Genomic DNA, 9,592 nt, shown 5'->3' with positions numbered 1-9,592 from the left:
ACCGGCTGGATTTTCACTCATTAACTTAGAGCCAACATGGCCTCCGCAGCTAATCGACAACACAAACATGGCTGCAGCTCCAGTTGTATCATTTCTCATGATGATTAATTTTCGGGTGATATTCCTCCTTAAAGGAACCGTTAATTCCCTTTAATTGTAAAACCTGACACGATGTTCGGTTTGTGTGCACGGGGCGCCCCTGAGAGGTTTATTTTATTTATTTTTTTTGCTTTCAGATTGATAAAAACTCAATAAAACGAAGCGGCCCAGTGGGGAGGCGGTCTCCGCGCTGCAGCAGACATCTGCTCAGATTATTTTCAGCTCTTCAGCTAATCCTCTCTAAATGTAAAATGAGCAGAAATGTGCCAAATGGCTGCAGAGCAAGACAGAATTTTTGGACTTGTGGAAGATTTAAATGAGTTTTATAGAAATGTTCGAAGCATTATTGGAAAACACAGAAAGACAATTGTAATTAGTTTTCAGCCTGTCACATTTATAACCATTATCCCACTTTTTAGACATGCCAATTTCTGACTCCCGTTAGCCGCCGCCGCGGAGGAACCCGCAGAACATCCACCAGTTTGTGTTTTTATTTATTATTTTTATATAATTCAGGTTTTGATGTGCTTTCATGTGCGGCGCAGGCTGTTAGATGTCTGATACGTCACACTGCGGCTGGAAACGCTCGAGTCGTGCGTTCGCCATTCAGAGGTGGCCCAGTAACGGCTAATCTACTCGTCAGGGCCGCCTGCCAGGCGGATCAGCCCACACGCTTCACAATGTGACTTTATTCAGACAAGATTTGGGACATTAAGTGTCTCTGCCCACCAGAACACAACCCTTCATGCCTTCTGAAGGATCAGACAAACTTTAACATTTATTTCACAGGAACAGTGAACATCTTACCTGCTGCAGATAACTCCGCTTGGACGGAAATTCTGACAACTAACCTGAACTTTTGTTGTTTTAAAACCAATTCTGAGGCAGTTTATGACTTCAAACCTGTTAGTTTTTGAGTAAACCTTGTAAATGATACAGAAGTACGAGTTGAGGTCGACTCAGCGACGACCACGCCAAATAAAGTATCACTGAAATAAAGACATTATTGTGACAGCTGAGGCAGCCATCTTGCTTCTGGTTGACTCTAAATGTTCATCCAGTTTCTGAAAGTTTCATTAAAATCCATCCAGTGGCTCGTGAGATATTTTGCTAACAGACTAACGCTCGAAATATGCGGCGCAAGAGACTCTCAGCTACTACCACTCCGACGTTTAGATCATTATCTGTCAAACTGCCTGAGTTATACTGATTTATGTGCTGTGATTACTTTCCAAGAGTTTCATTCAAATCCGTCCAGCTGTTTGTGAGATATTTTGCTAACAGACAGAGCCAGAGCGTGAAGGCTTTTAGTGGCGGGTGATAAGAAAGCCTGCGTGTGATCAGGTGTAGAGCACCTTACGCTGTCGTGATTTACTGAGCCTGAACGGCGGGCGCCTCGTGGGCATTTCATAAATCTCCAACATGGCAGCGACCTCGGGCAGCGACACGTCGTAAATCTGCACAAACAATACGGGAACATCAAAACACGCAGCAAATACATCGAACGTGTTTGCTGCGGTCGCTGCAGAGAAGCAATAACTCCTCGGAAGGAACGTTCCATCTGCAGCACATTAAAAACTGTTTAATACGGGTCTTCCTGACCCAGCCAGCAGGAGAACGTTCTCCAGTGGAACATCTTGTTGTGAGAAGCTGTCAGAAAACAAAACACAACAAAAAGCTGCTTGTTGGCAGACGGAGGAACTTTAACTGGAGACAAAATGGAAATAAAAACTCATCCAAAGCAATAAATAAATGAGTGTTCAAACGAGTAAAGCCTCGGGGCAAAGAGAGAGCGCCCCGCTGCCAAGTCTGCGTTTGGAGGGAACCACGAGGAAAACCTCCGCGCCGCCGACTTTTCAACTTTGTGTTCACAGCAGCAAAAAAATAATAAATATAATTAAATAATAAATAATTATAAATAAAAACAGGGCCTGAAACTGAAGCTGTCAGGAGTTTTTACCTCCCGCTGTCTGAAACACTGACGTAGGTTTACTTCGAGCATCAGATTATAGTTTTACAGGCCTGCAGAGAAACGCTGGAAAAGCTGCCAGGGGGGTCCAGTCCTGGTCCTGGTTCTAGTCCTGGTCCTAGTCCTGGTCCTGGAGGTCCATCCTGCAGGTTTTAGATATGTCTCAGCTCTTCAGAAGGTCTTCAAGTCCTGCAGAAGCCTGTTAATCAGGCAGTCATTCACAGCAGAGAAACAACTAAAACCTGCAGGACGGTGTCCCTCCAGGACCAGGACCAGGACACCTCTGCTGTAAACAATCGAAAAGCTGCGACGCCTGAAATGAAGCAGCGACTTCACGCAGCTGACGGCTCATTCCTCAACTTTCAGCTCTCGGAGTTTAAACAGAAATCTAACTTTTTCTGTCCGTGTTAACGGTGGAGAAACGGGTCATTCAGGGGGGGAAATATAAAGCATCGGGGGGAGGAAGGAACCTGAGAGCTCAGCCTGAATCACTTTCAATCTGTGTACTAAACTGATGGCGATGAAAATAAGACTCCGGGAGACAGAAAAGACACTTGTCTGCAGATTAATGTCCTGAACGGAGGCTTGTTCCCCAGAACTGTTCTCCTTTATCTGAAACTAATGAAATCACAGAAACCAGCAGCAAACAGAGTTGATCTCACACAACTTTAGGAACCATTAAAGACTGCGTCACACACGTTTAACACATGCAGGCTCTTAATATTCTTCAATAAAATGAATATATTTGTTGCACGGATAAATCTCCTAAATATTCACCATTTTTAATCTGGTTTAATATTTCCACCCATTTTATGCAAATGACAGTCTATTAACATAATCTCATTTGAGAATACATCCTTTTAAAGTAAAACCTATTTTTTTAAGCACACATACATCAAACGGTAACGTTTAAGGTCTGCGTGCAGAAAAGCAGCGATTTACATTCATACCTTTTTTATTTCATTACCGGCTACTTGAAGAGATAGAAAACGAGCTAAAACCTTTATGAGGGAACTCATCCAGCAGCTTAAATCTCCTGGAAAACATAAAACAACCAAATCTTATCTGTGTGACCTCGTTAAACATGTAAACACTCAGATGTTCTTTAAACGGATGCTTTTCTGTCCTTATTTATGTTAAAAAGGCTGAAATATTCATCCTCCACGGGGCTGCACAATACATGAAAACTTATCAACATCGTAATCACATCAATAACACAAAGTTGCACAATAAACCGCAAACACACACCGAATACCAAAGATAGATTTGTTGATCAGATGGATCCTCGTTTCCCTAAATCTGGTTTAGAAGAATGAAGCTAAAACGATAAAGAGTGTTGAGAACGTCGGGTCCTAAATCAGTCCCTCCAGGATTTCATGGGCATTTTTTGTGATTGTTGCAGCTAAAATGCCTGATTTCGTGGGGCGTTTTCCTAAAAGTTGCCTTTTTTTTTAACTAAAATCAATAAAAAACCATAACTTTTAATACAAAAACCAAAAATCCTTCCTAGTTTTGTAAGATAATTCCCAACAAACACTGAAATTCTCAAAAGGTGCTTTATTTGAGAACTTTGATAGCTTCTAAACTGACATTCATGAGCATTTCTGGATCGTCCCTGGTCTGCAGCTCTCCTCACATGTTTTGCAGACACAAAGTGTTTGTCTTTGTGGGCAAATGTGAAGCATTAGCGCACATTTTGGCTTCGGTCGCTGCTCCTGCACGCTCCCGGCATTCTGATGTTAACAGGAAGTGACATCATGTGTCTTCTTCCTGAGTTATTTGGGGTTATTTTGTATTCCACGCTACACAAACCCACAAAGAAGAGACTAGACCGCAGAAACGGTGGCGAATCACTTTAGAAACAATAAATATTGGATTAAAGTCGCTGTGTTTTGGGCAAAGTTTGCTTGATTTTGCGTTAATAGTTGCGATCGCAACATCGCAAAATCCTGGAGGGTCTGACTAATTTCTGAGGTTACTGCAGAAGGTTAAAGCCTGAATGTTGGGGAGGCTGCCGAAGAATGGTCAGAGAAATAATGTGCGCAGCCAAGAATGCAGTTTGCAGACCGTGTGCACGAGATCGGGTCGTGTTTTTAAAAAAAACAGCTGTCGTCAGAGATCAGAATTCAGCCGTAGCTTCACTAACCATCCTCCATCGACTCGTTTTCAGGTTCCTCCCAAAGTTTCAGCAAACAAACACTAAATTCCTTTAAATCAAGGCTGAAAACTCACCTGTTTCCAGCTGCCTTTGATTAGTAGTCTGCAAACAAATTCAACAAAATGTCTTATTACATATTGATCATCTCCTTCTGATTATCAAGTGTATCTGCTCGATGATTGTAATGATTCTACTGATGTTTTTATGATGTAAAGCACTTTGAATGCCTTGCTGCTGAAATGTGCTGTACAAATAAATGTTTACTTTACTCACACACACTTTAACGGGACAGGGTCGGGAATTAAAGAAGTCTGCTGCGGCGTTTCCCCGCGGGGCTCCTCTGATAGCAGGACGCTCGTCGTTTTCCTGAGGAGGAAAGACGAGGCCGGCGGGACGTCACATTCAGGTGGAAACAGTAAAAATACTGAGGCCCTTTATGCTGCATCTGTCTCCGTGCCTTGAACTTGTGAGGAGTTCAGCTGGACCGAGCCTCGGGTCGAGCCGAGGCCTCTGGAATGCGAGTGCAGCCACTCGAGCCCGTCTGACCCGCCTCGGCACCGGCTCCATTTCACCGGGTCTCCAACTTTATCTGCCTCTGTAACACAACATTAACTGCCAAAGAGCTGGAAATGCATTATCAGCCTGCCTCAAAGCTTGGATTGCTTCCCTCATAAATAAGATCATTATACGAGTGGTAATCCCATTAAATAGATCATTTTGCAAATATCTAAATCCAATTAATAAAGTGTTTTCAGAGGGGGCGCAGCAAACACTGCCTTTTACATGGCTGACATGCTGTGACTCCGGCTCTTTGTTCCTCACTCCCTCTATTAATAAATACAACCCCCGACTCTGATTAAGGCTTTGGAAGAAAACTAGGATTCACTTTTGGCTTGTTGTGGTGAAGACAAATTAGACGAGCAGTTTGTTTATCGGCAGGATTTATTTAAATCGTTTAAAGTTGGTTTGGCTGCAAATTAAGATCGTTTTCCAACTTCCTCTCACGTGTTGCAGAGACGTTAACACATCTGATGCTTTAATAACTCAGAGTCCTTAATAAATGTCCTTTAACCTCCGCGTCGCTTCCTCTGGACCTGCAGCCAGAAATAAGAGTTTTGTTTTAATTATTTGTCCTGAAATAAACTTGTCGTGTTGATCCAGGAGCAGAAACGCCCTCAGGTGTCTGTTTGCTCCGAACTAATAAAGAGAAGAATCAGATAAAAGATGACAACTTTGATTCCGCCTGAAGTCGTCGTTTAACCTTTTGTGGAGCGTGTGTTGGGCGTGGCGAGGAAGGGTTTCCATCATTTCATGCGTTTTAATCGTGAGAGGATGCTGCTGGGGAAATGAATCAGAAAACAACCCCCCCTCGGAAACCTCGGCTGCCAGCGAAGGAAGAGTCGCAGCAAAGAAACAGCTCTGATGACAGTTTAGTGCTTTTTATTATTCATTCATGGGTTTCAGGATTAAATTTACTTTAAAACAATAAAATCCTTGAAAGGATGCATATCGCCCGCCGCCTCTCGTTTAGAGCTTTAAACTAAGATCTGACGAGAAGAGACGTTTCAGTCGTGGCGGCCATTTTAAATCAGCTTGATAAACAACCATTTCCACTGAGCGGTTCATGAGATGCTTCAAAAAGGACAAAGTTTTCAGCAGATTTGAAGCGTTTGGGGTCATTTAATGAATTACATCATCACTGTCATCAGAAATGCCAATAAAACAGCAGCCATTTTGCTCCCGAGCCGCTTGTTTTCATGTTTATCTTCTTCCAGTTGAGCAGAAGAATAAAAATAATCAGAGGAGTGCACGGTAATGCTGATTCCTGTGCTTTTCCACGGCAGCGCCCAATTAATCACTTCATCTGAGGGAACGCTGACAACGAGCAGCCTGTGAAAACTGAAGGATGAGGCCGGCCTCCCCCTCTTCGCCTCTAATCTGCCTCTTTCTAATGAAGAGGAGGAAAGTGAGAACAGTGGAAAGAAGGAGATGTCAAGCCTGAGGTCAGCCGCCCCCCTCGCGGGGTCAGGCTCGGGGGGTTAATACCTGGTGTCGGACACTGCACATAAACTCCGCTGAGCTCATCACACTAATTAAACAGACACACATCCTCTCCGGGCTCCGATGGCCAATCGCTGCCAGCTAAAAAAGCAGTCCATTCATGGAGGCTGGCAGGCTGTGCACGTAGGGTGGCCCGGGGAAACGCTACCTGCCTCTCCTCGGTTTGATTAATGTGAAGAACAATGGTGCTCTTGTGGCTCGTCGGCCTCACTCCACTTGGTTCTGGTTCAGTGCTGGAAGAGAGGGGACTTCATGTTCCAAACGGACCCCCACCCAGCACATCAAACACCAACGCTTCGACCGCATCACTTACTAATAATATCTAAAAACATTTATTTATTTAATGCTGACATCCATTAGATTCATGTTTATCAGTTTAAGCAGCTTCGCTAAATCAAGAGGGAGAAATGTTGGATTGTTTGTATAATCCAATATTTAAAAACAAAAAATACTGATTCCTCTTTCCCAACGCTTTCTCCTCCTGCCCTGCCCGTCTCCGTGTGTCCACGGTTTGTCTGTTAGCAAAATATCTTCCAGATACTGAGAACGAACTGATCGAACAAACATGGTTCCTGAAACTTTGTCTGAGTCTGAGTTGGCCAGTTTGGTCTCATCAGTCCCAGAAACTCTGGTTTCTGTCAGCATGTGTTTTTCTGGATCTTCTTCCATCAAACCTCCACCCTGGAGCTCAGCTTGAATTATTTTGGATCATCGCATTGCCCCCTGCGTCCACGTCCTGGGAGGTTGGCTGCCGTCCCAGGAACCGTCTACGTTTGAATAACCTGCTCAGCTGTGGTCAGAGGAACAGGAAGCTGCTTCAACATGGAGATCTGTAATCTCCTCAGCAGAGGAGAACAACCAAACCGAACCACCCAGAGGCCGTTTGTTCTTTAAACTGAACGTCTGACGGAAAGCTTCAAGGCTTCAGGTCCGACACGACCATGAACCAAAGATTAACCGCCTCTTTAACGGGACCAACAGATCTGAACGCCTGAATCCCTTTTCAGGAGAAATGAAACGTCGATTCAGACCAACTAATCCGTCCAGGATTTTAAAGAAGGTCTCAGAAAGGAATCATCGGACGTACCTTTTAGATCAGGGGTCTCCAGTCCTGGTCTTCAGGGTCTCCATCCTGCAGGTTTTCCTTGTTTCTCTGCTCCAACACACCTGATTCATGGTTAAATCACCTCTTCATGTTCTGCAGAAGCCTGTTAATATTGATTCAAATCAGGTGTGTTGGAGCATCGTTTTTCCTGGTCTCAGTTTAAAACTCTGGGATGAAAGGCAGCGGGCGACAAGCATTCCTTCAAGGAATTTACTCTAAATAAGCTGCAGGACTTTTATTGTTCGTGAGAATCCGTTCGAAGGCTCCCCGTGGTCCCATCAGGGGGTGAAGACTAATATTTATGGCAAATTGTCACAGACTATTATGCTGACGTCTCATTTGTCTGCCTTTAACAACGTTAAAGAAGTCAACCCGTTAGTTCAGACGTCTCTCCTCTGGATGAACTTTTCAGTCCAAGTTTTACCAACAAGCCGCCGTTATTTTCTCGTTGTTGTGGAGATTAGTCGGCAGCCAGCCGTCCCATCCAAAGGATGAAGTTATCAGCGTCATCTCTCCCGGAGAGCGACAGCATAATCTGCTGCGTGTCAAAACTTGGACGCCGTAATTAATTGCAGCGCTCCCCGAGCCGAGACTCGTGGGGCGCTGCGAGGACGTCGCCAACCGCCTGAATGAAAACAGAAAGACAAGCCGAGCCTCCTGTGCGTCTCCCAAAGGCCTCCCAAACTCATCTCACTTGCAAATTAGACACGTTTCTGGACAAAGACGTCCACACAAGCTGTCCCGCGTCTCGCCAGCTGAGGTCTGACAGGTCTTCCATCGGTACGAGACACTGAGAAAACAGAGGAGTCGGGCAGACGTCCAGAAAGACCTGACGATGATCGCCCGAAGAGGCCGGAGCTCCGGACGACTTCTCAGTCATAAAACGCTCCGAGACGTCCGCTGATAATCTGACTGAAGTCTGAGGAAATATGTGAAGCTGGAGATCAGGTAAAAATTTACATAAATGGATAAAAACGTGGCCAAAAACTTGTGATCAGATCGACAACTGACAAAAATAATCTTTTTCTTTTGTCTGAAACCAAGGAAAAAAGGACTTTAAAGACACCCCAACCAAGACTCCACCAAAACCCAACCAAGACTCTACCAAGACCCCCCAAAGACCGTCTACATCAGTGGTGTCCAGTCCTGGTCCAGGAGGACCACCATCCTGCAGGTTGTAGATGTTTCTCTGCTCTTCAGCAGGTCTTGAAGTTCTGCTGAAGAGAAACACCTAAAACCTGCAGGACAGAGGTCCTCCTGGACCAGGACTGGGACTGGACACCCCTGGTTGTACCCGCGGCGCTGACTGGTGGGATCAGGGCCTAACCGGCTTTAATGATAAACAACGATTCGTTTAACCAAGGAGCGCCGGTTGTTCGCTCGTCGTGCAGCGATGTCACTTCCTGCGCCGCCGCCGTCCATAAGAAGACCCGGGAACCCAGCCGGACAAAGAGCTCAGTATGAGACCGCAGACACTCAAAGACACTGGCAGAGTTTGCTGAGCTCGGCCCAAATATGCAGCTCTCCCCTCAAACCTGGGCTTGTTTAGCTGCTGGCAGCTGGAGGCGGCAGGCAGATGTTTGCCAGCTGAGCTGAAGTGGGTCCACAGAGCCCCGCTACCAGCACTCGCGGCCTCACCTCGGCTACCTTGGCTCTTTCTGAGTTTGATGGAAAAAAAAACAACTCATTGCAAACGACAAGTCGAGCGCCAGGCAGCGTATTTATCCATCTTAATTAGCGGTAATGACACGCGGCACTCGCCAGCGCTCTGATGCCAGCAGTTCCTGTGATGTGTCGACTCCACTGTTTGCCTGCTAATTACAACAAAATTACCCAGAAACAGGTGAACCTCTTTCTGCAATTATTCAAATCCAGAAACTAAAACACCTCCGAGGAAAAAACGTCCCTCGAGTCGGAGGTCACACGAGTCGACCTGAAGCCTAACGAGCATCGGATTTACAAACGCAACTTTTTAATAAACTAAACGCGTCACGGTCACCACGGTAACCACACACCTGCGCCTGTCACTCAAAGACGGCTGAGTTCATGAGAGGCAGACAGACACGGAAACAGACTGAAAAGTAAGCCTCAAACAATAATAAATCAGATCTTAGACCGGGTTTAGAGCTCCAACAGGACCGGGTTTAGAGCTCCAACAGGACCGGGTTTAGAGCTCCAACAGGACCGGGTTTAGAGCTCC

The sequence above is a fragment of the Kryptolebias marmoratus genome, linkage group LG22 (genome assembly GCF_001649575.2).
Source record: "Kryptolebias marmoratus isolate JLee-2015 linkage group LG22, ASM164957v2, whole genome shotgun sequence".
Classification (NCBI taxonomy): domain Eukaryota; kingdom Metazoa; phylum Chordata; class Actinopteri; order Cyprinodontiformes; family Rivulidae; genus Kryptolebias; species Kryptolebias marmoratus.
The sequence above is the reverse complement of the archived record's forward strand: the minus strand, read 5'-3'. Positions refer to the sequence as shown.